The sequence below is a fragment of the Rhodnius prolixus genome, unplaced genomic scaffold (assembly GCF_049639745.1).
Source record: "Rhodnius prolixus isolate KJV_2025 unplaced genomic scaffold, Rpr scaffold_1, whole genome shotgun sequence".
NCBI classification, from domain to species: domain Eukaryota; kingdom Metazoa; phylum Arthropoda; class Insecta; order Hemiptera; family Reduviidae; genus Rhodnius; species Rhodnius prolixus.
Window position 1 is genome coordinate 51,986,069 of NW_027411581.1, and position 23,176 is coordinate 52,009,244.

A 23,176-nucleotide genomic window follows, 5' to 3' on the forward strand; every position below is an offset into this window, starting at 1 on the left:
TATCAAAAATTCCATAGTGCTCTCTCCACTTGCTCCAATTCTCTAGTACAGTCTCTCGCCTCCTCTGATATTCCTGACAATCCTCCTCGCCGACTGAATCGCCAGTGGCCCCGCGACTTCCTCGCAGTCTGAAGGCCTAAAATAAATATCCTGTAGAAAGTGCTGCCGCTGGGCAGTTTCTTTCCTCCTGCCTTTCAAGCCTCTATACTTCTATCTCCTTATTTACTTATTGTATAGTGTATTATACAGATTGTAAATGGCTAAATAAATTAAAAAAAAAAAAAAAATTTGATAACTATCACAAGCTTAAGCATTCGTACAGTAAAAACAGACGACAGTTCAAAAAAGAATACATTTTTGATACAACTTTTCAAAATTAGTATGTGAGGTAGCGGTTAATTTCGAACTTTCACCGATTTCTGTTTCAGACAAAGATAAATTAATTTTTAATTCGATTAGTAGATAATTAATCCGAGTTTATTTTATCGTGGTTTTGTCGTCAAGTATAATAAACTGGAATCATTTAATTTTAATGAAAGGGTTGAGAAAAAATTAAAATTCATACTTAGCAAAAACAAATACAGTCCTAATTCCAATTAGCGTTGATAATTTACTTTTAAAAGATGGTAATTTGCATAATGCTGAAAAGCTTACAGACTTAACTTGATGTACTTATTCTCTTAATACTGCTCTCTCTGTTTCTCTCTGACAGCTCTTGTTCACGGAGAGCGCGCGACCTAGGTAACTGACCGATTATATAACACGGGAGTCCTTGATGGCTTCACCAACCCATCGGCAGGTTGCCCCGTTTTTTTTTTTTTATAAATTAAAATTAGAGAAAAACAAACTAATTTCCGTTTTATTGTTTCTTATATTTTTCTATATATTGAAATGTTTCTGCTGTTCTGGAAATCTGGGATTTCCCATCTTTGAAATGCCTCCTCTTCACCAGTTTTCCTTCACCTTATTGTTTGCGTAATTCCAGTCATTGTTTGCGAGTCATTGTAGAGAGAACCTTGATTTGTTTTGAATTTATCATTGCGTGTTCTACTAATTCAGCTGTGATCGTATCTACCAATGGTTATGCTCCCTAAACAACAGTCCAATGAAACATTTGGGCCTATAACAAGCACAGAAAGTGTCTTGATAAACAGTTTCCGAATTGCGAGAAAATTTTTGAGACAAGGATCAATAACGCTTGACTTTGGTTCTTGTCAAGTTAGAACTTAACTCCTGAAAATGTGTATCTGTTGTGATGTTCTTTCTACAAGAAACTAATGTCTAAGTGGGCTTTACTTCCAACTAACAAATTTGGTAATCGCTGATGGAGGCGATTAGCAGACCATACTTCATATTAACTATAATTTCAGAGACCCGATATGTTCGCGTAGACCAGTATGAGCTTGTATTGTTCGTGATGAATAAGCTCTAAATGGAACGGAATTTGAATTTTTTTTTCTTTTCATATATTACTTATATTCATCAAAAATTTACTTGGGTAAAGGTTTGTGGAATTAGAAGACATGGTATATTTTAATTTAGCAAAAGTGCCGTGGCTAAATGAGAACCAGAAATGGGTCAGTTATGAATAAATGATGATTACTTATACTACCTTTAAAAGGAAGAAGTGCAAACGCCTTTATCGATGCAACACTAACTTAGGGATTATACGAGGGTCGTTTGAAAAGTCTGTGCAAAAATAAAAACTACTTAATTTTTTGTGGTAAACCTTTTTTATTTTTCAACATAGTCTCCTTTTAGGCTTATACACTTCGTCCAACGCTGCTCTAGTTTGTTGATCCCTTCCGAATAATAGGATTTGTCCAAGTCTGAAAAATAGCCATTCGTTTCTGCAATCACCTCCTCGTTTGAATAAAATCTTTTTCCCGCCAGCCATTTCTTCATATTGGGGAACAAATAGTAGTCCGAGGGAGCCAAATCTGGAGAATAGGAGGGATGTGAAACGAGTTGGAACCCTATTTCCATTAATTTTGCGACCACAACTACTGAGGTGTGAACTGGTGCGTTGTCGTGATGGAAAAGGACTTTTTTGTGGGCCAATCGTGGGCGTTTTTCTTGCAGGGTTTTCAAACGGTCCAATAACGATGAATAATATGCACCTGTAATAGTTTTACACTTTTCCAGTTAGTCGATGAGGATTATTCCTTGCGAATCCCAAAAGACAGTCGCCATAATCATTCCGGCCGAAGGAATGGTCTTCGCCTTTTTTGGCGCAGATTCCCCCTTGGTAACCCATTGTTTAGATTGTTCTTTGGTCTCAGGAGTGTAGTGATGTATCCATGTTTCATCCACAGTGACGAAACGACGCTTAAAGTCCTGCGGATTCTTCTGGAACAGCTGCAAACCGTCCTTGCAACACTTCACACGATTTCGTTTTTGGTCAAGCCTGAGCAATCGCGGCACCCATCTTGCGGATAGCTTTGTCATGTCCAAATGTTGATGCAAAATATTATGTAGCCGTTCATTCGAGATGCCCACAGCATTAGCAATCTCACGCACCTTCACTCTTCTGCCATCCATAACCATATCATGGATTTTATCTATGATTTCTGGAGTAGTATCCTCAACAGGGCGTCCAGAACGTTCAGCGTCACTTGTGCCCATATGGCCACTCCGAAAATTTTGAAACCACTTATAAACTGTTCTAATCGAAGGTGCAGAGTCACCATAATGTTTATGAAGCTTCTCTTTAGTCTCCTGAGGCGTTTTGCCTTTCATAAAGTAGTGTTTAATCAACACACGAAATTCTTTTTCGTCCATTTCTTGAAAATCACTCGACTTCCTCGATTCAAACGAATGCCAACCACAAAGAAATAGACCGATCTGGCTGAAACTTGGTGTGTGTTCTTCCAAGAGATGCTACTAACTAAACATAACCTCGATACGCGCCAGTAGTGCTATCTCTCTGACTTTGCACGGACTTTTCAAACGACCCTCTTACTTGCCTCTACTTTAAACAGTTAGGAATAAATATTTATTTATAGTTTAACTAAAAGTGAATTTGAATTATATTTATTTTGAAAATATATAAGTTGAAGAAATGATATATGAAGGATAATACTCACAAATCTACAATATACTATAAATGTGTTTAGGTTGCAAGTCACGTATTCTCGAGGCAACATTCAGGCACTTCAAACATTGTTCATCCATGTTGAAGTTTCGGCACAAAGAAGAAATCTCTCTTTAATGTTCTTCATGTTTCCTTTCTCTTTAATATTTTCAAATTCTACTTACAAATACTTTGATCCTAAATAGTTAATTATTAACTATTTATTAAGATTGTGAATAAGATAACAATAATTTTTGTACAAATTTTGAGATTTCTTTAGCAAAGCATTATTTTATTACAAGATGTTCTCGAAAAGTAAATTCTTTTACAACCGGGACAGTTCCTTCGTATCACTTCGAAATTCTTCTTCGAAAAAATGAAGATTTTAATTTGAATAGGTAGTAATAATAAGTTTTTAAAGAAGCTTTGGTTTGCGCGGATAAAAGAGATGAGTCGAAGAATGTGGATGAATTGTAGAATATTTTAGGATAAATAACAGTTAATGATACACAAATTATATTCTAATTTACAAATGTAAACTACCGAGATAATTTATGCATTTAATTATGAATGAATGATTAAATATGAATTAATAATGGTAAAATAAGGGGGAGGCATGACGTGATTGTTTGAGAGATCGCTGAAAATATAGGGAAAATGTGAATGATCGAGTTGGTAAACTGCTGTCTGTCGCGCTGGATTGGTGATTTCTAATAATTATTGATGTGTCTGTCTCTGTTACTGCTTCCTTGAAGATGGGAATGAAAGAAGATGGTTACTTTTCGAATTGCTCGAAACTGGCTGCATGAGGTTTCTTGTGAACGTTAAAGATTTGTTCACTAAACCAGCTATTTCAGGTACGGGATACATTTCTCAGTTTTTTTATTGGAGACTTATTTGAATGGATGTGAATCGAAGTTTTGGGGACGACCAATTTATACAAGTAGAGCTAACTAGCTTGATTTATTAACAGAATCACTTTTTTTTATTAGCAATATTTCATAAGTTAAAACTTTTGGTTATATAGAAAATGCATTAATTAAACCTTTATTTCTGCAGTAAGAAAAACCCCGTGGCGGTTTCATCCCAGTTTTTCGTTCGTAGAAAAGTTTTTCATTGCAAGAAGTAAATGAGCTTTTTTTTTTTTAATCGAAGACCAAGTTTATGCGGAACTGTATTTACCAAGAGCGCATTTAATTTTTCTATTCTTATATTTAACGATTTCATTAAAAATACGACGCCAATGCTTGGTTTAACACTGACTGGTTATTAATTACTACAAAGAAGTGTATAAGGAAAAACTTGCTTAGTTTGAGGATCAGCAGGAAAATTACACTTTAGTTCCTTTTTCTTTTCCACAACTATTCATTCAAGTGAATATTTTAAACATGATTACTACCACACGGGGGGTTTCTACGAGTGGGCCAAAATAATCATCCGTTATTTCACGTTTATCTACGTGCCTTTCATAGACGTTTATCAAAGCTTGTTGGAGTTTTAAAAAAAAGAAAACAACCAAAAGCAAAATAATAATAATAATAATCACATAGACAATTTTTTTTTTGAAGGTTATTTATAACTTCGAATAAGGAAGTATTACTTTGTACGAACATGGTTTGAAAATTACAAGAATATTTTGAAAATCAACGTCATTGTTTAATTATATCTTTTAAGTTTTTTTTTGTTTTCGTTGATGGTGTTACTAGCGGCTTTGAAACATTTAAGTAAGAAGCTGCGTTTGCTTGTTCATCTTGAAGTCTTTTGATTTAGATTTTTGTCGATTTCTTGATGTTAAATATTGTCCGAGTGGGGAGACTCGCAAATTTACAGGCACCAACTAGTTGCTGAGCGTTTCTGACAGATTAATGTAAAATTTATTGGGTAAATTTGGAAAAAAAAGCGGGATATTCAATCTTGGCTAACTCAAAAAGAGAAAAAAAATTGCCAAAGTTGGGTGTTTTTCTACATTACGCTTTTTCGTGCACTTTTTGATGATCAACCTCTTATACAACTGTCCTACCGGACAGTTTTAATAACTTCGAATGAGGTTTATCATGACATAGCAAAGCAGCTATGAGGAATTTGGCAGCTATGTTATTTCAAAAAAAAAAAAAAATTCTAAAGTATTCTTTTTAGTAAATTAGGTGGACTATATTAAACACGGCTGTTGGGTAAATGAGGTCTTATTTAAGCATAAATAATTAGAATCAGATCATACTTTATAGGGAGTTGATTAGAAGACTTGGCAAATCTCAACTGCAATGCTTAATTTCGTGCTAATCGGTTTGAAGATGGGTGCGCAGTAAATATTGAGCTTTAAATATTCATTTGTAGTTTTCGTTTATTTTAATTGCTCTGTGATTCTCTTACACGTTCTTAACAGTACCTAAAAATGTGTTGCGAATTACCACACGATTTACAGCAGTCCTTGACGAATTTTTTAAGACAAAAATTCTATGGAACGTATGAAGTTCGCACGACGTGGCTACTAATAGTTCTGCCGTTAATGACATAAATTCCATTGATTGTTAATATTCCGTATTATTAAATATAATTTAACAAAATTTAGCAATATATATTTTAAACATGATATAGATTTGTATGCTTCCTGATTTATACTGTAAGAAAAACCTTGAATACCGATCTAATATCGCGATGTGGTGACTGAATGTTAGCCAGAATTAGCAGATAACTTTCTGAAAAGCAATCTTACTTGCCGCTCCCAGTTAGGGAAACATTTTTAAACATTTAGGGTGAAGGGACCAGTAATTGACTGCTTAAGAAAAAATTCGAGTTTAAGATAGAATAACTTCCGTTATTTTGGCTCCAGGTGTAGGTTGTAAAATTGTACCGCTCCAGTAGGATGTATTTTAATTTAATAATATTTTAAAAGCAGTAAATTCGATCTTTATGTCAACCAAAAATAATTTTTTTTGAAAATATGTCAATGACCCAGTAATTGACATACCGAATTTTCGGTGGAACCAGTGTTTGACATGGCGTGGGACCAGTAATTGACATACAAATATATTCATGAAACGACATAAGGTATGCATTCAAAATCACTTTTAAATCTAAATAAATCACTTAAATCACCTAAATCACTTTTTCAATTGGATTTATAACAAAAATCGGTCTTATTCATAATTAATTAGTTTTTAAATAGGCAAACCTAAATAATCTAATATTTTTTCAACGTTACTCTTTTTTATGCAGTTTTTGACGATCAACCCTTACACAACTGTCCTACCGGAAAGTTTTAATTAAGTCCAATCCAAGACAGGTAATTTGAAGAACAGCCCTATCTTTCAATAGTACCAAGGAGATATTAGCTAACATACTTGTTAGATCGTACACAATGTCTGTCGGCTCGCTTTTATCTCTTTCTCTCAACCCTTCCGCTCTCTTATCCTTTCAAGTTTCCGCTAAATATTTTGTTACTTAAACCTTTTTTTTTGGGAACTTTTTTGGTTCTCACTTTACCAAACTCTACTTCCGATTAGACTATGTGGTCACATCCTTGTTTTATTCATTCCGCCTATAACGCTGCTACCGATCGCAACTACGCGACTTTTGTTCGAGTTGTTGGTGCTTTCTAGTGAACCAAATTTCTCCTACGCTTCCCTTCTTTTGGAGCGCTTCGCTAATATTTTCCACAATCTGTGCTGCCAGTGTCATTTGCTTCGAAACCAAACTATCTGAATGTAATCCATTCTTACTTTCTGCATCTATTCAGTATTTTATTGTTTATTATTACTGAGTTACCTCTTGGGCACATGTATATTATACATTGTGTGCACGTTCATCGCGTCCCGCCACAGGTTGTAAGCATTCGCACTTATAACAGTAATAAATAAATGAAACGTCAATGAAAAAAAAACTAGATTAAAAAATATATATCTGTTATTGACTCTTTAACTTGGAAAGGATAGGTATTAAAATACACATGCCTACAAATAAACCACTGATATTCACATAACTAGGTAACCAATTGACAAAAATATGTGTTACTAAAATAGGCACACCATAAAAGAAAAAACGAATAAAAAAACAAAATATTCTTTCGGAATACATAGGAAATGAACATCATAATATATCTTATGTAATTGATAATTAGCCACTTGAAATCACAAGCCATTTGAAAACCTCACAAATCAACGGTTTTATTAAATTGGTAACGTTCTCCATAAAGTAGTACAGGGCGATCCAACCTTCACGTCTTTGGGGATTAAAAATGGTTTTCATACCGATTTCATTTTTTTTTAATACAGTTTAGCCTATTTAGCCTATGGGATGCTATATATTCGTCTTCGGTCAACATGTCTGTCAATTGGTAAATACAATAGATCTTACAATCTTTTTTATGTTATTATTGTGTAACATCACAAAGTCACCAACTCTCCACGTACTCGTATGTTTGATTTCGCACCTGGTACTTCTCTTGAGGGAGCTTCATTTTTCCTCTGGCCGTTTCCTTTGATGGAATTCTATGGTTTAGCCATTTCCTCGCTTTCTTCTTTGTCATGTGGCTAGGACCCAAAACTGAGGGAGAATGAGAGATTTTCCAACTCCGATAAGTGGGCGTCGTTTTTATTAGTCACGTAGGCCTCGTGAAGCTGTTCGGCGATCACGATTATTCCAGTTTTTTGTTCATACATTGTTGTTCTCTACAGAATAATCATTCTGCATGGCCTCTTGAAATAAGGCGTACATTTGCTAATTCATTAATTTAAACATATTTTGTTGGAAGTTTTACTATTTATTTTGCCGATTTTTATCAATGATTTTATTTTACAATGATTGAATTTTTAATTATAATAAAATTTATCAACCTATCTTACCATTTTCCCAGGAAGTCAATCACTGGTCTCAAACAAAAAAGCTGTAGAACTAGTAATTGACATGTATGTCAATTACTGGGCAGATTGCCGTTTCAAGGACCAGTGATTGACAGCCCCATTTTAAACCTCAATGCTTCTTATAATTAAGAAAAAAACTACATAAATGAAATCTACAAGTAATACTAATTATAACAGAACATTGATAACCACACGAATATATGAACTAATAAACGAAAAATAAGAAAAAAGGAAAATTATTTTCTTATCAATCCTCCTTAGCAACGGCTTGTTTTTTCCTTGATTTTGAACTTTTAACACAAATAACCTTCCACTGATACCAAGGAACCTTCCAATAATTAATATTTTTCTGGAACTGCTGCCCAAAGGCTTCTCAATAACGAAATTGAAAGAATCACCACTGAAAACGGCTCATATCCCTTATAATACCAGTTTATTTCTGGTATGTCAATTACTGGTGCCCAGTCAATTACTGGTCCCTTCACCCTATTAAGTTTCAGGTAACCAAAATTTGTAATTTGTCAATTTTACACTCCTAAAACTCAAGTTGATATAGTATTTCAAATTTAATAACAACGTGTAACCTTCAGCGGTTATCCTCATTTTCATCTAAGTTCATAGATCATCTCCTGTACTATTGAAAGGATTGCAGAAAATAAAAAGCTATTGTTCACCTGAGGAAAACACGGTAACCTTGAATTCCTTATGCTTTTACTAGAAATAACTGTTTCCGGTGCAGATCCGTGCCAGAAACTTGACTTTCAAAATTAGATTCGATTGCAACGAAGGTGACACGTGGTGTTTCTATAGCCACTTTTGCAACGTTACTGTTGTTGACTGTGTCACTCTTCTTAGTCCAAAGGTTGGTCCATTCCGAAACTTATTCATTTGTCTGTCTTATTGCCAGTTGTGGTCAACTTCTTGTGTATGCCAGACTAAAGTCTTTTTCTTTTTAGATTTAGATTAGAGTTGTAGTTTCGTTCTAAAAAAAATTAGAAATTTATTGATGAATGGCCAGTTAATCTGAAAAGTTTTCAATTTCCTTTTTGTTCTGATTCAAAATCTTGACTGTATTTTTCATTACAACTTCATAACTGTATAGTAAAGTACTATTACTAGTCAATTGTTTCCTAAGAAACCAACTCCATAAAAGTAGTTGTAATTGGTTTTGGTAGTAACCAGAAAGTACCAAGTCATGATATTGGTTAAACAAAGGTGATGATGTAGTTTGTGTAACTCATTAGCGTCGAAGATGTAAAAAGTTGATGCTACCGGACATGGCTAGCACCCTTCTCTCGGCCTCTTGCTGTGAGAAAAACAACTAATATCCTTATCTGATGTTCCACCAGATACTCACAGACATACTCCTACCTAATGAGACTTAATTGAGCCACAACTCTCTGCGCTGTCATTACTCACTTACTGAGAAATTAATAACTTTATACTCTCCCTTCCTCCCTCTTTACCTTCCACCTCTCTCTCTCGAACACTCAGTATTCTCTTCTCAAGCGATTCATTAAATGGTAAGCGCTATTTTTACAGTGCTTATTTTCTTATTAAAACATTAACCTTAATATTGTACCTTATGTTTTACATACAATTTATACTTAATTATTTTTAATTAAATCAGCCTTGCGTATCTGGTATAATTAGAAAACATGTTAGAAGGTAATAGTGGAATAGAAATTATTAGGGAAGGTTACAGCTAGACCATTTTTTACAATTACGTTTAACATAGATTTTTTTTTTGATACGTTGAATTTAGAGAAAATATAATTGATATCAACTAATCATTAAACGTTTAGTAGCCCTTTTAAACAACACTACTTTCAAGACGAAACTCGATTCAGACCACGCAATTCGACACATAAATTCAAAACAAATCGTCTTCCTTGCATTTGATTGGAAGAAGCTGTGAAAATGCACCGTTCCCTAACGCACAGATAGTGCTGTGTGCTAGTAAAGAACGAAGTAAATAATTTCGCTGATTTTTATCCATTGCAGAACGCATTTTTATTTTAACCCTGTCCAGTTTGAGACTTCCGTCCGCCATCAAGGCTAGAACAAACCCAAATTGATAAATCCAGACCTGCTGATGGATTAAAGCCTGGGACCGGTCAGGGGAGCAATAAACATGCAATCAATGCCATGATATTATCCAGGATTGTGGATCTAACCAAATTTTCAACAGTTGAGGATGTAACTAATGATCAAGTTGGAGAAGGCTATTCACGCTAGCGGCGTCTGGATTATCTTCCACAAAAAAAATCCATCAGAAAACCTAGTTCAAAGCGGAGTTCTGGATTGGAGAGATGTGGTACTCACGTTGACGTTTTGGCCACCCAATAAATTTCAAAAATTCAACCATAACCATTTCACCCTTAAAATGTTAATCTGAATCATTGTAGGAATCGATAAGAAGAAGGGTAATTTATTTAAAAGAGGTCGGTGGTTGAAAAAACAGCCGGGAAGCTTCTGTGTTTTCTCTTGAGAAAAGTAATTAGCACAGGCTTTTTCTCCGCCCAGTGTTGGCTGTAGATGGAGCTTGAACAAATGTGTAGGCGACTAAAATGAGGCATGTGTAGTGATGAGACGGTCTGATGAATCCATCGACTGGACTTAGGGAGTTTCCATTTTTGTAATTCATCACCCGCTACCATCCGCCTTATTCTAGATTGTAACTTCGCTCGTCATGGTAATTAATTAATGCAATCTTATGTGAATTTGCATTTTTTTTTTTTAAATTCTTATCAGGCAGAATGTAATCTCTTTCAAGGCTAATTAGAATAAAATTAAACAAAAAATATTGCTCTTATCTACAGGCCTGATTTTTTGTTCGTTCTCAATTTGACATTTTCTTAATTGCCGTTAATGGAAACCTTACATTACGGTCAATTTTGTTAATGGGTTTTCGCCAAAACAGGATGATTAGTATAGGTTCTCTTTAAGTACGTGAAAAGTAATATTTTTAAAAAGTCACATGATGCTCAGTCCATTTTGGAAACCTAAGGTTTTCCGTCAACATCATATCCACAAAAAAAAAAAAAAAAAAAATGCAACTTTTAATTTTTTAAGACTTTTCCTAACTTTGCTTCCACTATTTTCTTTCTCTGAAATGTGACTTTGATGTACCAGTATCTTTTTTCCTTTACGTCATAATTCTTTAAGGAAAATTATTACTACCAGTTGAAAGACGACTTGCTGAAATAGGTTTCTATGTAAAGAGTAAAGTTATGACTATTTTTTCACTCAGGCTTTACGTCCAAGAACCGAATAAAGTTTCTGAACTGAGTCGTCTTACAAACATACTTTACTATGAAGTTCTCGTATTGAAAATTCATTTAAATCCAAAGACACCCCGCACTAGACTTAAAATAACAGAACTAAACAGACGTTATAGACTACTTAAAAGACTCTTAGACGATAGATCAAAACTCTCTCTGGACAACAAAAGATTGATTTATACTTTTGTTTTGAAACCCATCTGGGCGTATGGAATAGAGCTGTGGGGTTCAACCAAACGCTCCAATCTCCAAAGGATTCAATCTCTTCAATCTAAAATACTTCGAACTATTGTGCCCGCTCCATTTTATGCCTCCAACCTGACCTTAACATTCCTTTTGTCACCGAAGTTGCTAAAACACGATACAGAAAACTCCACTTCAGCCTGCAATCTCATATAAATCTTCTAGCTAAAAATCTTTCTTCTAGAACTCTTCCTGACAACCAGGTAGAATGTAATCTCTTTCAAGGCTAATTAGAATAAAATTAAACAAAAAATATTGCTCTTATCTACAGGCCTGATTTTTTGTTCGTTCTCAATTTGACATTTTCTTAATTGCCGTTAATGGAAACCTTACATTACGGTCAATTTTCTTAATGGGTTTTCGCCAAAACAGGATGATTAGTATAGGTTCTCTTTAAGTACGTGAAAAGTAATATTTAAGACGTCTTAAAAGATAGTGGCCTCGTGATCTTCTCTCTAGTGAAGAGAGTGACTAACCATCTAATGTTTTGGAGAGTTACCACTGGGTAACTTCTCCACTCGTTACCTTATCATTTGTTACTCTATTGTTATCATTGTTACGTATTGCGTTAAAGCGCTGATTGTAGCATAAATCAATGCAAAAAAAAATCCAAAGACTAGATCGGGTATCGAAACCAGTGACCACAGTACATCTTAGCTTTTCGGGCCTCGCCTCTAGCCGTTCGGCTATGTTGGCGCCTACGTTTCTAAAGTATTTTTACTTTCATTCCTCGTACTATGAGGAAGTATTGTTATATGTAAAATTTTCCTGAGTTTTCAAACGGAAATACAAATTTTAGTGACGTCCAACTAAATAAAAAATAGCACGTGGTTTTTACAAAAAGAAGAGGTGTTAGTGTAACCTGGCGCCAAGTGACTCGACTAGATTATATGGAAAAACCAACAGGCGACCATTAAATAAAGAGAAAAAAAGATCTATTGTTTTTCTATTTTGGTTATGTGGCCATACTAATGTTCCCATGCCGCAATGGTTATACGAACACTTCTTTCCATGGTTAGACAAACACAAAAAGATTTCACTTCTTGGACGGAAACAAAACATCCAATTATTGACCTATATTTTTGGTTCTTATTTCCATTTATTTTCTCTCTTTTATCCACAAAACCTTTTGAAAATTTAAGGCACTGCTTAGAATCAATTTACAGGATTTTGTTTCATTTAATCGTGCGAAACATTTCTCTCACTCCAGAATTCTTCCTGCCGTTAATGGTGTCATTTAGCAAACTATGAGCGCTGATTGCTAAGCGAGTGTCATAAAACTGATTCTTTGCAGTTCAAAATACAAATGTTTAAATTATTGGGGAAGTTTTATCTGTTACTAAAAATAAATTACTTTTAATGAAATGTTCATTTACGGTCATGCATGCTCATTGGCTACTACTAAGCGTCACGAAACCATTATTCGCAAGGAAGTCGCGCTAGATATTCTTGGATCCTGAAAGACAGGTCGTGGTCGTACCCGACATGAAGATTTCTACAATATCCGTCAATAGAAGGAGTAGTTTACAGAACAATGTTTATATTAAATCGTATTTTCATACTTGTAGTTCGGTAATACTTTTTTTTCAAACATTATTGTACAGAAATTTATTTTAGTGGAGGGATTAATGGTGCATTGCTCTCTGGTTATTTCCGGATTAGTGAGTCAAACAGAAGCTTCTCAGCCATTTTCCTCTTTAAAAACCTACTTTTTAGATCCTTTTAAAGATAAAAATGTGATTGATAAGAGTATACTTTGAAAATCTTACATTTGTGCAAGTAGTTCCACTTTGTGTAATTTAGTGAGAGGTATTAATTATAATTATTCGTAACTAATATAGTTTTTTTTTTTTTTTAAATGTAAAACCATGATTTAATAAGATTAAATGATTAGAATAAAGATCGATGTTCGCTTCCCGTGTGAATGGCATAACTTGACTGCTGCATAAATTACTTCAGTAAATAGGCGTGATGGATGTGATTTTGTTTAAACTTTGCGTTTCAAAAAATTAATCCATCAAAGCTGAAAAGGAAGAAAGATCTAACTATTTTGAATTTATAATGAGACAAAAGAAGATGTAGTAGAAATTTGAATAAACAATTTAAACATGGCACTGCAATTTTACTAAAGAATTTCCAAAAGAATTTGCAAGTTTCATATTGGAAAAGTCACAAATAAACTTTCAGAATATTATTTGTGTCTATTGTTGACCGTGTTCACAATTGAAAGTAGAAAGCAAGATTTACTTTCTTCAATGTTGAATAGAGCTTCGGGCTTTGGAGGTTTCTGGCTACAGTCGGTGTTTATCCCTAATTAGGGCTCCTGGTTTGCTAGTTTGCAAACCTGTTGAGTAGTTCTAAGAAGTGTTCTGGAATCAGTATCACATGGAATCTTTTGTGGAAGCATGTGGCTACACGAAAAGTAACAATGATTCCTTTGAGTACTGAAATCCGAAATCCAAACCGGAGAACATACTCAAACTCTGTTTCGAGAACACCATGACCCGCACGAAGTAAGTAGCCTTTTTCAAGGCTAACTTCTGGCTTTGCAGGGCGTTTTGAATCTCTTCAGATGCGTAGTCACTAGGTGTTAAAGGATAACCTTGACTTTGATAAGAAGGACTTTTATTTTGGAGCACCAAGGAGTGGTGACGCTAATTTGATAGCTTCCAATTTTTCAAAGGGCTTCCTTAAAGATCTTGGATAGATAGTTGGTGTTAAAGTTGCGTATATATCTTCATTCGGAGTATTTGAAGTGTCTGGCAACTGAAAGCGATTATCTCTAATTACAGCTTCCGGTTTCCTAGGGAGCCCTACAGATTAAAGGTTGGAAGGGTGTAAAACCCCCATAGAACACTCCATTGTTTTCAATTTGAGGCGCCATTCGAAGAAGCATTGGCTACCAGAGAGAATGTTATGCAAGGAATTAAGGAATTAATCTTCAAAACATCTGCAGTTGAGATGGCATTGATGCACCAGAAGTAGTTATCACTAATTGCCAACTCCACACTCTATCCGGGGATCTTTAAAGCGAACGGGTAGTTACCAGGTGTTGATAAGAAATGTATCTCCGAATATTCTCTCTCCTTGGCCCAGCTATATCAATACTTTATATGGGTTACTATCTACCTAATGTTGGAGGAGTCTTCTCCTGACATCTTGTGAGGGCGCCATAGAGAAGGGGTGATTTAGCACCGGAGAATGTTTATCCCTAAATGCAGCCTCAAACCTCAAATCCAAGAACTTACCTTAGAACCTGAGTTGTTTCATCGCCTCTCACATCTGAGTGCTGTAGAGTAGAATCACATACCGTGGGTATGATCGTATCACCTGTTGCCAAGGGAGCCCAATTCATCTACTTGGTCGAGGTACGGAATGACTCGTTATACAAGAGAAAATAGAAAAAAGAATGGGTGTAGACAAAAACTTGTGATCTCTGTGTTTTGCTAGAATGCTCATTTCTTATTAGGTTGGCGATTAGTTCACAATTCGCTGATTCATTCTCTTTGAAATGTTTTAACAAGTTTGGTTTCTCAAATTGATTTGCATATTGCTTTATTGTTGTAATATTTCTGTTATTGTTTTTTAGTTTGCAATAATAATAACAATATTTATATGGAGACCCTGTTGGTGACAACTTCCCTTGAGAATAATGATGGGGGAATAAATACAGTGGCGATTGCAAGAAAATTATTTAGTAAATAGAACATTAACAAGGTTACACTGTAACCAAACTCCCATAATAGCCTTCCCTCACACAATACAAATAAGATTAATAATATATCTGAAATTTTATTTATTACTGATATTACATTAGTCTAGTACTGTGTTTATGATTACATTACTTTGTATTAGTTCTATAATAACACTTTCCACTTGTCGTTTGATTTTCTCTGCCTCCACTGAGAAGCCAATACTGATTACTATGACGGAAGTGCTGTCTGTAAAGAGAGGGAGAACATTGTCCTGGCGCCTATGTCTTTAGATGGTGACGCGCCTTAAGAAAACAAATTTGGAGAAATTCTCACTATGCACCCCTTTAACTTTTCTGTTACTGAATTGCATCTTCGTCATTCTTCAGCCATTTCGTCCGGGTTCACTTCTTGGCCTTTTCTTTAACAACTTTTCTCCGAATTTTCTCTCTACTTGGCCCTGCTATCTTAATATTGTATACGGGTTACTGAGTACGGCTCCCCTGTTAAATTCCAAATTGTTTCGGGTTCTTCATTCCTCATTTTATTTTGGGTGTATATTTTCTACTTTTTTTTTTAATTAGAACCCAGATTTCGATGTCATGTGTTACCTTTGGGCTGATCAGTTTTATAGATTATGAATTCTTAACATTCTCGGCAGTTGTTTGAATCTTTTGAAATTGTCTTTTGAGCGTGGAAAGTAAATAAAGGTCATCAATATCCTTAAAATGATCCTTTCATAAAACATTTTGGTCAAAGCCACATTATTACAATTGTATTTCTTCTATTTTGAGTAATAACCATTTAAATAGCCGCAGCTGTCTTCTTGAGACTTAGAATGTATGATAGAGGCGTTCTAAAAATTTTAATTTCATTTTCCAAAGTACACTGACAATATGTGGTTCAGTGACGCACCTTCTATTGAATCCGTTGGACATCTTGTGAGAAGTAAGAATTGTCTTGCCTAACTGAAATACACTTGTCAATGCCAAGAAGTTGTTATTCATGCAGCTGGAGAAAGCGGTATGGCAAGAGAGCTTCCGTTAGATTAGTGAATCACCGCTGAATTATTGCAACCATTGCTTTACCTTCTCCTATTCACGGCAACTTAGATCAAAGATTGCCCCTGTGTAATAATATTTTGGTCTCATTGAGCCGGCTCAGCAGTAAAAGGCGCCACTAGTTGTATACAAAAAAATAGACCAATAAATTTGATACTGCAGTAAATAATCTCTGCAAAAAAAAAAACTTTGTAATGGCAACCTCATTTTACTGTCACTTTCTCTTCGAGAACTAGCAGGACACTCGGCTCTCGTAAGTTCCCACAATTTTATATACTTATTTGTTATTAGAATGCTGAGTTTTAAGCTGTGCTAGAAATAAATGTGGAAAAAATAAGTTTCTGAGTTGCGCTAAACCTTTTTACTTACACTCGCGAGGTTTTCACTCTACAATCTCGTATATTTTTTTTGTGTACTGAGTTTTTTCAACGGATATGCACTTATGGAGGCGTGAATGTCCGTCTGTTTGTGGGGGTATCTCGCAAAAAATGCGGAAAAGCTAGAGGAAAAGAATTGAAAATTTTGGTAAATTACCTCCAATGTCCCGGTTAAGGTTTTTTTCAAAATGACTTTTCTGATTCAGGTTCCCCTCTCCATTTAGCGTCAGTAATTAGACTTAATCTAAATGAGGTGTTAATCTAACGAAAGAATTGGTTTCTATAAAAACCTAATTTACGTGTGGTCTAATAAAAAAAATTATAACAGTTCTACCTTTTTATTTTATTAAGCAATATAATAATAAAAGTATGATATATATCAAAAACTGTTTTAACAACCTTTTTGAAGGTTCTCGCTCATTGAACAAATAAAAATTATTATTATTTTTAAGATAACAGAAACAAACACTAAAATCTTCGAAAATCTTATAATTAACACTTGAGTAATTTTTGAGTAAAGGTTATTTAAATTGCATCTGATAATATTTTTCGCTCTTAATAATAATAATAATAACAATAATGTGTGTTTATTATTTACAATAACGATACAAAATTATATAAAAAATAATAATGATAATAATGAACAGAAAACTAAGAAAAACCACACAATGCATGGACATTATGTCCGTCTGCAGAGGTTGACCTCACTTACAAAAATTATATACAAATATTTTCCATCTTTGAAAACATAGTTTTTCTTTTTACTACATAAACAAAAATTCTTGGTAACAGAAAATTAAAATAACAATCGCAAAAATAATATTAAGGAATTTAAGTTATTGAAATTAGTTATATAATAGTTATATAAATAGTTAAGTTAAAATTATTGAAATCCACAAAATTCTATAAAAATAAGGATAAATATTCTTCTCATAAAAAAAAAGCAAACTTAAAAATTATAATTGGAAATCAAAAACTGTCTGTAGTTAGCCGCCTCCAAGTGGTACCAATAAAGGCGCTTAAAACAATTATTCTGCCCATTCAAATAACTTATTATTTCAGTTTTTGTCAGCGTTTTCTTGTTGAACCACCGGATTCTAAATTCTTTAAGAATTGGACATTCAGCCACATAATGCAATAAATCTTCGACTACATGGAGATTGCACATTGAACAGAGGTGACTCTCGCTTGTACGACTCACTCTATAGTTTAAATTTATTAGCTGCCCCCTCAATTTCATTATAGTTTGCATAAAGTGTAACTTATTTGTGTCATTAATGTAATGATTTTGACCCAAATCTATAGTTAACTCTTTATACAAACAATGAAAAGTTGAATTCGCAGCTTTAGCCAACAAATTTCTTTTAAATGACAATTTTATTTTCTCAACTAAAAGCTCAAATTGATGCTCACCCCCACTGTCATTATTTATTAATTCCATATCCTGCCTTTCACAAATATCATTTAATTCTTTAAACCAAAAAAGTTTTTCTCTTATAATTTGTTCCGCTAAAATCTTTGGTAATCGTGTATTTGGTAAAGTAAGCACTTTCCGGATGTAGCGATAATGTAAGCTCAGTGTAAAAACGAATATAGGTGTCAAACCCGACTCCAAATATATAACATAACTGGGCGTGTTTTTTGGTAACAGAAACAATCTTTTAATGAAAAAAGTATTTAAACTTTCTATTATATCACTCCACAGGAACCCCCAAGTCTGCGCGGCGTAACTAACTATGGCTCTAGCTACTGCATTAAACATTTCAAATTTAACTGAAATCGGTATACCATTTTTATTGAATACATTACTGTAATTCACCATAATACTTGCTTTAGCCGCTCGAAGTCGATCTTCAAAGTGGTGTCGGAAAGCTAATTGTGGGGTTAACCAAACACCCAAATATTTATATTGTTTTACTACTTCTATTTCCGTTCCGTTAAAGTACCACTTCTCATTCCTGGCTAATTTCCCTCCTCGTCTGAAAACCATAACCTTCGACTTATCAAGATTAACCGACAAATTCCAAGTTTCACAATAAGTGGACAATCTATTAATCATACTCTGAAGGACTATTGGGTCACTAGCCACAATCGCGACATCATCGGCGTATAACAAACATTTTACAGTTACACCGGCCACACGTATACCACCTCCCAAACAATGTTCGATATCGTTTAAGTACAATGAAAATAATAACGGTGATAATAAACATCCTTGTTTAAGCCCATTTAGAGTTTTAAACTTACTAGTTAATCCGTTAGGGGTCCATACCGATGATCTAGTATCACTATACAAACCCTTATTTTTCGCTCTTTAAAAGGTTTTATTATTATTATTGTTTTTTGTTATGCTTCTTGAGGTTTTTTTCAAAAAAGGAGTAGCAAATTCAGAATTCTATTCTTTTAGTGATTTTTTGATATTTCAGATTCCTTATCTATCAAATAATCGTAGATTTGCCATCACTCCGACAGACTTTTTTCTGAATACATTTCTACGTCTGACAAGTTGAAAAACTAGGGAACTTCTTTTACACCTACCTTATCGTGTAAATGTGACTCGACCCGAATATTCGAAGGAAATTTGTGATGTAAGAGAACAAATTGATGGAATTGTGTTAGCGAGGGAGCCAACAGCTGGCAGAAAAATGGTTTATTGTATTCATTCACAGTCAGCTTTAATGTGAACATTAATGATGTTGTGACACTATTTTCTCATATTGATAGTCCAAAAATGATGAAATGCGTACAACACAAACTAAATTAAGGGTTATTGCGGTTACAGATTTTTTAAGATTTATACAAGTTGGCCGGCAACGTGATGTGTATCTCTTATTTTAGTACAAAAGCTAAACAAACCATGTTGTCGAGAATTCTATAGAAATCTCCAAAAAGTATTCTTTTACACAACTTTTTCAAAAAAAACGCTTCTGAAATTTCTATACTTTACTGAGCAGCTCTACGGCCCAGTGTTCGTCTTGGCTTCCCCAACAATGCTGCACTAGTCTTATCTACACATGGCCCTTCTCCAGTTCTCCACATTCAGCACTTTAAGGTCCCTTTCAACGAGCCAACGTCTTCTCGGTCGCCCTCTTCTTCTCGTACCGTACACGTCTGCAAAAAACATCTTCCGAGGCATTCTATCCTCTGCCAGTCACGCAACATGTCCTAGCAAGTCAATCCTCCTCACTTTGATAAACTGTACAGTATCACAGATCCCTGTATAACTCTTAATAGCTCTTTGTTATTCCTTCTTCTCCATGCACCCTCCTCCAGCGCAGGTCCAAATATTCTTCTTTCTATTTTACGCTCAAATACCTTCAGCGTGTTGACTGCGCTAGCACGTAGAGTCCATGTTTCTGCAGAGCATGTCACTACTGGCCTTACTAATATCTTGTACAGTGTTACCTTCGTTGCGCGTGACAGCAAGGAGGAGCGGAAAAACTTTAAATTGGCGAAATAGGCGCTGTTTCCAACCAAAATAATTCTCTTGTTTACCGCCTTTTCAATTTTGTTTTCATTATTTAGCTCAGCCCCCAGGTAGGTGACGCTCACATTGTAGTCTGAACCAATACTCATCTACTCTCATTAAATCTCAAGCCAATTCTCTTTCCTTCGACAGTTAACTAGTTTCTTCAGTTCCTTTATATTCCTACCCACCATACAGATATCATCAGCATACGCACAAATCTGAATGGATTTATTAAAAATATTTCCCGTTAATTTCAATTTCCTAATTACGTTGTGTAGCGATAGATTAAACAATTCTGCAGAGAGTGCATCCCTTTACCTTTCTCTCTTGTCAGGACTGGGAATCCTCGGCTTAGAGAGCCATTAATACAAAACTTGGCGTTACTGAAATGCATGGCCACCTCTATTAGTTTAATTAATTTTTATTAGGAATCTGAAAGGTCTTCAAGGCATCAGTTAGATTAGCTCTAATTATACTTTCCAAAGCTCGCTGAAAGTCAATGAACAGGATATGCAGACGAGTTTTGTGCGGATATGGTGAGTTTAAAGAATATCGGTGAAGCGCAAATAAACTCTAAAAATCTACTGTTAAACCTCATTTACAGTTTAGCCGATTTTAGTTAAACTTAAATTTTCATTGATATTATATAGATGGCGAAACAGTAAATTGTGCTGAAAGTAGAAGGAAGCTTCAGAACCCAAAGGACCCACTGAAATACTAGGTGGGGTTTTGAGTTGCAGTTGGTGAATTTGGACCAAAACCTTGGTGCCATAAGTGGCAATATCAAAGAAAATTAGGATCAAGCGAGCAACCACGAGTTTGTATTTGTGGTATTGTTTTCTTTGAAATATTCTTGGTCTGTTAAAATTCATAATAATGTGAGTTATGAAAGGTGTAGAAGGCATGCCAGGCCCGTATATCTTAGATATCTGGAGGACACCTTTATCGATAGATAAATGGTAGGCGTGGCGCACTTTTGTTCAATGCCATTAAAGGAGATTTCCTTAACCGTAGGTGTTGAAGGATACAAAACTATCGATATACAGGTAGACGACATTCCGTGCTTTCATGTCACCTACGCACCGGTGTCCCACATATTTACTATGAAGCTTAAAAGTGAAAACTAGGGCTAGTGAAGTAAGATATTTGAAGAAGCTAGAAGGAATGACTCGGCGAAATCTTGTTTAAGGATTCCGTCATTAAAGGAATTTTAATATCAATCCCTTTTCGTTTCGATAGGTAATATCGAATAAAGAGTGATGTGGCCATTTCTAGGTTTGAACTTTTCTCTACGAAACGCAGATTGAAATCGGGGGACGCGATAAGCGGATCAAGTTATTTATATAAAAGGAAACCTCGAGAGTGCTTGAGTGAGGATACAATAAAGAAGCAGAGATATCCATTCCCTCTTTCTATGTCGGTCAGTCGGTCTCCCTCACGTGCAACTTGCGCCCAAAATCATGGATTCCTCTACTAACTTCAAAAATTAGATAGGTTTGCAAATTTCCCACACATTAGGAGTGTGGTTGTGAAAATACATAAAAGATAATAAAGGGAAATAGATACTCGTATGTGTGTAGATACGGCTTTTCAAAATTTCATAAAGGAATATGATGCACTATTTTGTAATTCAAGGAATTTTCAATGGTGTCAATTCATAATTTTTTTTTTTACTTAAATTATGATTCTCAAAATTAAATTTGCCTCCCTTTTATGAGGATTAACCAAAAAATTGGTTAATGTTATTCACTGTTCAAGCGAGTAATAACTGTTTCCATGAAAGAGCATACAAAAATAGAAGCGAGCTGCATATTAATGCATTAGTAGGAAACAGCACTTTCCTAGAGATATGAGTAATAGAATGGCTTGTGTAATGCGGGCTTATTAGTAATCACAACTATAGCCAGATAACTTTTTCAAACGACTGCATTTATTTGAAGAATTTGTGTCAAGATGGGGAATCCCCGATCATTTCCTTTTGTAATTTCCAATACTAAGAATGAATATTTAGAAAAAAAAATTAGTCGCCACCTTTGTGTTATATAAAAGAGCATGCAATCAGTAATAAATTTCCGTAAATATGGCACGTGTATTGGTCGTGATTTTCTGTATGAATGGAACAGTTGTAAATGTAGTGGATTGTGTTGAAGGACATATTCTCCTCTCTTGTACAGGAAATAGACTATGTCCGTAATGGCAATATGTGCGTTTATAAATCCGCTATAATGTTAACCTTTCTCTGTCAATCTCTTCTTATTTTAACGTCTCCTTTGTAGTTCTATACTCGGTAAGCGCCTATTTTGGGTCACTCTCGCCAAATTGTGGTATTGAGAGCTGCTCCTCTTTACGCAAAAATTTGGTGCCCCTCCTCACAAATTTCTAAATTCTATTAAAATGTTTTCACTTTCTTTCCCTTTTAAATTTTTTTACAAATTTCTTGACAAGTTTCCAACTATGAAAACCATACTTCTTTTGAAACCGAATATAAATTCTGGGCCTCTGTCGGGTTTTTTCGCTCCTTATATCTTGCTATTTTATTTCACTATTACGTCCTTGGTTTTGAATAAAATATGCGCTATATTTTATACTTTTTATTTAAAACAAAATTTAGATATCTGGCGGAGGCATGTGATTTAGGAGCTTTTCGTTTCTAATTTTAAATTTGTGGCGACAAAACCAAGACCAGGGATTTTGTTCAAAGCTAACCTCAGGCTAAATTTCTCTTTATGAAAAAGATGGCTGCCAGTTATGAATATATGAATAAAAATAAATAAAAAATTTGAAGCTCACTTATGCTTGGCTGAATTTTCGTAGTTTACCATCCCTAAGAATTTAAGTAATTATGTTTTAAGTCTTATATTTACTTGTCTTATCTTTTTCTTCGTGGCATTGGCTTTCACCATACAGCCAGCATCATCTAGGTGCTCACCAACAATTTGTCTTAACCTACTTGCAGAGATGTGCAGAACATAGGGAGTTCTAGAAAGGATCGTTCAGCTTACTTCTACATTTTTTTTAAATGCGTTTTTGTGAATATATAAAAATGAGAGTTTTTAGCGGAGAAAAACTTCTTGCTTTGAGTTATTCTGATGACCAAAAAACTTCTTTTAATGGTTTG

General features: G+C 34.7%; 1 protein-coding gene across 5 annotated transcripts in view; it reads left to right on the forward strand.

Annotated features, from left to right (window-relative positions):
• The window catches only part of LOC141461832 (tRNA dimethylallyltransferase), a 498,974-nt gene that overhangs the window by 186,926 nt on the left and 288,872 nt on the right, over nt 1-23,176 (forward strand). Inside the window, exon 1 of one of the 5 annotated variants that reach the window (XM_074143244.1) lies at nt 3,788-3,930. The exons of the other annotated variants lie outside the window; for them this stretch is intronic. The gene's annotated coding sequence lies outside the window, so the exon portion shown is untranslated. Of the gene's footprint in view, nt 1-3,787; nt 3,931-23,176 lie in introns of those variants that run through there. 5 annotated transcript variants of the gene reach the window in all.